The 7,837-nt window shown below is 32.8% G+C and overlaps 1 long non-coding RNA gene across 8 annotated transcripts; it reads right to left on the bottom strand.

Annotated features, from left to right (window-relative positions):
- Positions 1–4,078: 4,078 nt before the first annotated feature.
- LOC125603098 lies at positions 4,079–7,359 on the bottom strand. Of its 8 annotated transcripts, none has more exons than XR_007335233.1 (9): positions 7,029–7,359; positions 6,833–6,936; positions 6,629–6,750; positions 6,470–6,531; positions 6,116–6,377; positions 5,965–6,012; positions 5,056–5,821; positions 4,639–4,908; positions 4,079–4,325 (listed from the first exon to the last, which is right to left on the bottom strand). It is a non-coding gene; the product is annotated as an uncharacterized LOC125603098 (long non-coding RNA). The 8 variants fall into 8 exon arrangements; XR_007335234.1 differs by having other exon boundaries at positions 6,134–6,377; positions 7,029–7,358; XR_007335231.1 differs by having other exon boundaries at positions 6,240–6,377; positions 7,029–7,357.
- Positions 7,360–7,837: the final 478 nt, after the last annotated feature.

Raw genomic sequence — 7,837 nt, 5'->3', positions numbered from 1 at the left:
TAAATTTAGAAAAAAAAATTCCCTAAACCACGAGAACACTTTCACTGGAGTCTAGATCATGGGTTAGCCTGATTTCTTCCGGAGAACGTAAAAGGATATATAATTATAAGGCGAAAACCACTACTGTAGCAGACATTTCAGTTAACCGAGCATTAGCTTATTCTTGAATCTTTCTCTGAAGCCCATTTCGGCCGTCTAACCTAACACATCATCGATTTGTATTGGTCAAGTAATGATCTTATTTTATGTTAATCTTCTAATGGCCCAAATAGAGAACATCTAAAACTGATTCTCTCTTAAGACTTCTCTGTCCACAAACTGGAAATACTAGTTATTGGTTATTCATTTTAACGAATTTAGAAAATATAATCTGTTATGCAATCAAAAATTTGCATATACAAGCTAGAGTTTGGTGTTATTGACATATTTGATTTTGAAAAGGATTTCAGAGGGTTTCAGTTTGGTGTTTTTTTCGCAAAAGAAACTTAATTATATACAAAATGGATTTCAGTTTGGTGTTACTCCACGTTGATATATAACTAAACACAGCGCCTGTTATTATACTTCTTCTGCCATTGATCAATTTACAATATTTGTATTACTTAATTGAAAAGTAAGTAAGACACTTATGGTTTGGGGTTCTAGTTTCTAAGATACAACACACACACAAGGATTAACATACGCTTCAATCCGTTATTCAGCTTGATATCCTTTGCATTTTTCAGTTTATAGTTTGCTCAATTAACAACCTTTAGTACTACAGCATATTACAATCTGAACATTAATTACTTAGAAAATAATTTTATCGTTAGTTGAAGAGGATATTTTTGGAGCCACATTTGAAATTCAATATATAGCTGACGATTTTTTTTTTTTTTTGCGGGTTTTACTTTGCACCTTTTTATTGTCAATTTTGTGATACGAATTTTTTCTTAGGGAGATTTCACTAAGTATCAGTATCACAATAATACACAAAATAAAAATATTTAAAAAGTAAAAAAATGTGTGAAAGAATCCTCCTAGTTTGGGAAGCAAGCTTTATTAGATTTGGAATGAGCCAAACTCGAGATTACATGCAAACAACTTCCGTTCTATAGACTCGCTTTTCACCATCATTGATCGTCAGATCAGAAACACACTACAAAGCTTCAGGGAGAAAATCCAAAACTCTCCTCCAGGATAATGCATTCATGGCTTCGGTCGACTTAATTCATCTCTTTCCCTATCATTTTCTAATCGACTCTTCATTAATTCTTTGATGTTAATTTCTATATCTCTACTAAATGGGCTATATATGAAAGACATGATACTTCTTTCTTGGATTTGGGTTTGGAAAAGATTCTTAGAGGAACCTTGTTGGTTGGAACCTTGAAGAGTTCTTAAAGAAAAAAATAAATATTAATATTTTAATACAAATTAATTGCTTAGTTAAATTTTAATTAAAAACACAATTACATCACTCATAAAATGACAAGGGTCCCATGAAGTTCTTATGATTTTTTAAAAGCTCTTATTTAAGAAATTTTCTTTTTCTTCTTTCTTCGTCTTCAATTATTTTTATTTTATTTATTCAGAGATATCCATGTTAAATATTTTTATTGGAGGTGTTTTTACTACTTTGTGAATAGTTTCTTGTAAACATTTTATGAAAACTAATTATAAAAATTATGAGAACCTCATGAAAAATTCTTAGTACATTTGTCGATTTTAGTAATTTAATTTTCTTTTAATATTAAATTTTAATTTAATAACGTATCTGCCTAAAAAACTGTAAGCAATGCAAGTGTTCTAGTTTTTTTGTTGTGTTTCTAAAGGGGGTAACTTATTAAGTTGCAAGCTTTGATTGTCCTTCAAAACAAAGATAATTGGTGTGTGGAAATTGGTGAAAACGCAAGACTAGTCACAAGAAATCTAATTAATAGCATCCTCTCTATTTCCAAATGTTTGTAAAGCAGAAGTAGATCATAAGTCGCTTTTACTATCGAGGATTAAGCAAAAGCAAAGATGCGTGTCTCTCATGAATTGATATTACTTGAAGCTGAGAATTACTTCAACAACTTATAATATAATCTAGGGTTAGTCTTCCTAATTCTATATTCCGAATATACTGAAAGGGCATAACAAACATTAACGTATTTGCCAACAGTCAAATCATATACACAAACTCTTTCCTACATTTTTGTTGAAACCATAGGAGACTAGTTTTGCTAATTTACAACCTTTGAAATAGATGTTCTTGTTTGCATACTCATTTGTTGTGAGCAACCTAACGATAGTAACTAACAGCCTCTTATCAAAAAGATCTAAATTGAATTCCATAAGCTACAAATATACAATATGTATCTCGATTTGTTGATTTTTTGTATAGTCAAAACAGCTTAATATAAAAATTAAAATAGATTATTTTTGAAAACTGAAAATTAAAATGATTTAAGTTTAATTTCGGAGTTTTTAATTTAATTCGTTTTAAAAGTTACAGTTTTATCATTGTAAAATTTTTTATAGTTGCACAATTAACCCATTAAAGAAAATATAATTGAGGAATCCATACTTTTCTGGTGACACGAAAATTGTACTTTTATTTGATTCTTTTACAGAAAAACATAAATCATTCTCTTTTAGTATGTATCATAAATTCGTAATATATAATTTCTTGTTAATACTTTTAGCATATTAGGACAAAAAAAAACAATTGTATTTTTCAGAAGCATTTAACTATTTCTTTCATACCCAAGTCACAGACCCTCGTCTTACCGCCAAGAAATAAGTGCCTGTGGTGTGGTCACTATAGGTTCTTAAATATACTAGAGATTTTTCCCGGGCTACGCCCGGGTGTTTTCATATATTTTAACTAAACTTAAATGATCATATAATTTTTTTTATAATGTATAATTGTAAAAAATATATTTTTGCTTATTTTCAGTTACTTGTCGCTAATTAAATATCATTACAATTGATATATACACCAGCTCCATTTGCTAAAAATTTCATGCAGAGTCTTTTCCTATTTGAAATACTCAAATAATCTTGATGGAAACTATCAAAGGTTATAGAACAAAAAAATAAACTGTTTCTGTTTGAAAAATAATATGTTTTGTTTTACCGAGGTGACAGATTCGAATAATTAAGTTTGGTTACTGACCTAAGACTTTCACATAATTGAAGAAATAGGTGAAGTTTGGCTATGTTCTCTTTGATTGAATTCTTTATTCAAGAACATGAGATTGACGATGTTTTTCAAGAACATAAAATTGGCTATGTTCTCTATGTTTGAAAATTAGATTATATATCTAAAACATAAGTATTATAAACACTTCTTCAACCACTAAACGTAAAAAATGTATATATATAATATTTTTAATCCATATAGAATCATATTAATTATAGACGTATAAATAATTTTAATACTTTGGTTTCATATATTGTATAATATGTTAAATGTATTGGAAAGTAAGTTTGTATTGATAAATTTGTTGTACCAAATGATTTGTAAAGAGAGGACCTTTGTTTAAGCATATGTGTGGAAGAATTTATTTCTAAATTTTAAAGATATAATATATATAAGTTGTATGACTTTCAAAATTGTCAAAAAATAATATTGAAATTAATTTTAAAATGTTTATGGCTCTGTAAAACTCGGTTCTCTGATTAACTAAATTAATGATGTATTTCAAATATCAGTTAAAAATACAAAAACACAATCCACACTATTTATAATAGTAATGCACAGACTACGTGTCAAAGCTCATCATCATACGTTTTTCTTTAAGAAGATGAACCTTTATTTTTTTTATTAGAAGTATGTGTTTATTCTGCTATTGCTCATGAATCCATTTAATGTTTGTCAAAATTCCAACACATATTTTTGGAGGAGTTATGTTGCACCCAATGATCAAATAGCAAACCTTGAATATACGCAAGCTAGGTGTAAATCATATAATTTTTTTTTTTGGAAAGAAATACAAAACGAAAAGAAAATGCGCCTCAGAGGTAGAAAATAATTAACTTTACCATGAATACATATTTTCCATGGTTGTTTTTTCATTTATACGAATTTACATTTTAGTTAGTGGGGCTGTGGAGGTGGACACTTCTTTTTGCCTATCAAATTTATCCAGTGACAATGAAGTAACAAACCTATTTCCAATTAACTATTACAGCTTATAAATTAAATTTTTAACTTGTTTGCAATCATTTATATAAAGCCACCGGGAGATAAAAAAGTCATCTTGGGACTGCTGGCATTTCATCAGCCATAATGTCTTCGAGGAGAGGGTTGATTCTCAGCGACGGGAGCACTTGGAGCAGATCCAGCAGTATAACAACTGCAACAACAACAACAACACGTGATTCTGATTACAGACAGGATAATAGCAAAAACATCAGCTATTTCACATCAGTGTTCAAATTGGCTAAAGAAAAAGCAAGCAACATCAAATGGGTACATCTCAACATCAAAGAACTGTATCATTGTAGCTATCTAATGAAAATAGCTTATGCATAGGAAATATGCATAAGATAATATATCTCAACACATTCCTATCAAATTTGTTAACAGCTTTCAGTCAACCAAACAACACAAATGGATGGAAAACTAAAAAGGAAACATAAGCAATTATATGTTAGTACAAAAATTACCCAAGATGTGAAGGAAGACTAAATCCATTTTAATGAGTGAACCTGGAACAAATAAAGTCAAAACAACTTTGTACAGGATAAGGTAGAACACCTAGAACATATAAAAGTATGTTTGATGAAAGGCAAAAATATTAGAGTGAAAGCAAAACAGTCCTCAAACCCATCATTTTTCATGGTTCCAACTTCCATTCTTGTGTGAGTCAGCTATATGACTCATATGGTTAGCTTGTGTTTTCTAGTCTTCATCATTCTCAAACTGCTCAAAACACGCTGCAACACAAAATCGATACAAAATAAAAAAGCAATCACGTAAAATGGTTACGTGTGGAAAATATACTCATGAGAAAAGATGAACATAGAAAAGATGCAGAGAAAAAAAGAAAACCTAAACATAGAAACAGAGAATCAAAAAGATACCTATCGAGTCGTTTCTTGATAGCGGAGAGAAGCTTGTAATTATCCTGATCGCTAGTGGCAAGAGCTTGACGAACAACCATCTCACGATCCGAACGATCAAGCTTCCTTACGTCAATCGTCTGCACGACGTTCCCGTCTGCTTAACCAGAAGTTTGCGACCGACGCAGAGTCGCTAAATGGCTCCCTTGTCTCTGCGACGGTAACCGTCCCATCGCAGCCCATCTCAGATCTTCTTCATCCTGCTCCACTGTCTCAGCATTCAACGGCCGCGCGAACGATTTTCTTCCCGTCTCGACGTCGATGTCCAAATACTTACTCCCATTGGAAGCAGCCGCCATTGATTATTCTCTTCTTCTTCTCCGAGGTCGATCATGATTTTGTTTTCTTCTTCTGCGATCTCTTAGAGATATTTTTCTGTTTATTTTGGGGTACAATGTTAAAATGTCACAAACTCAAATTAAAAATCAAACCCCCAAAGTTTCACTCCCTTCTCAAATTCGCCCCAACACTTTCTCCCTTGTCCTAGCAACTCAAGGAGGACTGATCAAGCGAGGATCAACCTCCGCCCTAGCCACACATCCCGGCACCTCCTTCGCCACCTCAACCTCACCTTTTCCAACCTCCATTGCCATGTCATCACCACCACCACTCCCGATCTTCTCCTCATCGTAATAAAGATGTACCTGATGGAGTACCACAGTTCTGATACTAACCAACTTTTAATGTGTACAGATAGGACTGTAGAAGTACTTCAGCTGCCCTCTACCTATCAGAACAAAGCTTTAAGAGTCAGTAAGGCAGCAATGGTGTGGCCACTAATCGACATATGGGTCACTGAAGTACAAATATACACATATTTGGATATTTTGAAAGAAGCAATGCAACACAAAAATGGAATTGAATCTTTACCAGCATATAACAACATACTATTTAAACATGGACTTGAATTAACCTCCTCTGCCAGTCCAAAATCAGCAATGTTAATAATGGGTTTAGAGAAACAGATTATTTTTGCAACAATCACACAGCACAAACATATATTGTTGACAAAAAATCTAACCACGATTGTTAGAGAGACCTAGTGGTTAAAATCAAAACTGTCAATCTTGATAATGGATGTCTGAAGTTTTGTATCAAGTGACCATGCTGATGATTGTTAGGGTGACCTCAAGGCTATCAATCACCTGGCTTAAGATCGCGGTTGATGTGTATCTAACACATGTAAGAATTGCTTTGAAAGGCTTGAAAGCACCATGTTCTGATATCATCTTCAGCAGAAATTATTTTTGCCAACCCTTCATAAGCTGGTAAAATTTCCATTCCTGATCACATAAGAATGACATACAGTAATTTAGTTTCGTAAATTAGTGTCAGGAAATATCAAAATGCAAGCAAGAAGAAGTATAACACGTACTTAAAGACAAAGTATAGCTCGCCAAACATTATCAAAAGTCCATCACTAACCTCGTTGATTAACTTGTACATATAAGTTCAAAGCCAACTCATAAGCCACAAATTAAGTGACCAGATGCTAAAGATATCAAAAAATAATAATAAGAGCAATTTGAGTTACCTGTTGGCCGTCTTTCTGGTGAAACAAAGTGGCTTTATTTTATGTATGTTAATAACTTTTAAAAATTTATATAGCAACAATCTTCTAGTTGTTCGTAGCAAGAAGGACTGGAAGCAAACTCTCTATATATACAGAAGAAAGATATCGATCAACTTAAGATAAAAAAAAATGTAGTTTCATCATTGGCATGTATTGCATTCTTACCTCTAAAACAGACATCACCAGGCTGTATCAAATGGGTTTTTACGGATCCATAGAAACTTCTGATGAAGAAATCGACACAATCCACACGGCTTTTCTTTAGGGACCTTGTAGCACAGATTCATGTTGAGATGTAGTACAGGTTAGATGATAAAAAAAAAAGCTATGAAATTCAGGGATTTAGAATATCAAGTCATACCTCTTTGCCCTAAATAACAGATCAAGCCCTATGAGGATCTTTCTTTTTGCAGGATTCGAAGCTGTAGATGGAGCCAATCAACCCCTTTTTTCTCATCCATGGAACTGGTGGTCGAAACAGTTGGAGCTTTAGTGGTGATTTTGCTGGATTCTTAGACATGGATGCGCTTGTTGATATTGCTGGAGCTTTGGTGCTAGATTTATTCAAAGCTTTGGATCTGGAAATCTGACTGTTTCTCATCCATGGAAGCTACCAGAGGAGATTTGGATTCGGGAGAGAGATGAAGAGTATGGATGAGTTGAAGCTTTTAATAGTTTTGATGGTGGTGGACTACGTTACACAATCGAAGTCTCCGACTTTTTGATTTTGGCGTTTGGGTTTTTTTTTTATCAAGGCCTTTGGGTTTAGATCGAAACAAAACGTTATTACGTATTTTTTAGTGAGACCCACTTATTGCTGAAGTGGACATTTGAAAGTTTCCTATTGGCTAATTTTATAGTCTGACGTGGATGCCTTAAGCATTGAGCTTATTCTACTTTTAGTATAGGATAGATACACAAAAGCTAATAAGTATATTCATAGTTATACACTCCACCAAATTATTATAATATTGTTATTCAGTTCTACGTGTACATATCTACGAAGAGGCGAATGAATTTTTAGTGCCCGGTGGGGGAAATGGTGTATCGAATCGAGAAGTAGTGGAGGGGTTGCATGCACATATATCCTAAAACCACATAACTACACAGCTAACTAGTGGTGGAATCGTATATTATTTTCTTAATAAAAAATCATGATAAGTTAGTGGA

The sequence above is a fragment of the Brassica napus genome, unplaced genomic scaffold (genome assembly GCF_020379485.1).
Source record: "Brassica napus cultivar Da-Ae unplaced genomic scaffold, Da-Ae ScsIHWf_3088;HRSCAF=3902, whole genome shotgun sequence".
In the NCBI taxonomy this organism is placed as follows: domain Eukaryota; kingdom Viridiplantae; phylum Streptophyta; class Magnoliopsida; order Brassicales; family Brassicaceae; genus Brassica; species Brassica napus.
Note: the sequence above shows the minus strand (reverse complement) of the source record. Positions and strands in the feature narration are given on the sequence as shown.